Source organism: Poecile atricapillus, chromosome 39 (assembly GCF_030490865.1).
Source record: "Poecile atricapillus isolate bPoeAtr1 chromosome 39, bPoeAtr1.hap1, whole genome shotgun sequence".
Classification (NCBI taxonomy): Eukaryota; Metazoa; Chordata; class Aves; order Passeriformes; family Paridae; genus Poecile; species Poecile atricapillus.
Window position 1 is genome coordinate 1,099,497 of NC_081287.1, and position 242 is coordinate 1,099,738.

Sequence of the window (242 nt, forward strand, 5' to 3'; positions counted from 1 at the left end):
TTGGGGTTTTTTTTGGGGTTTTTTGGGGTTTTTTGGGGTTTTTTTGGGTCTGGGGGCTTTTGGCCGCCCCCTCCCCTTAATTTGGGGCTGGGGGAGGTTCGGAAAGGCGGGAACTCCTGAGAGGGGCGGGAATTTGGGGAGGGGTCTCTGGAAGGCTCAGCGCGCCCCCTCCCCCGATATTTGGAATTTTTTGGGGTTTTTTGGGTTTTTGGCGGTTTTTTGGGTTTTTTGGGGCTGGGGGA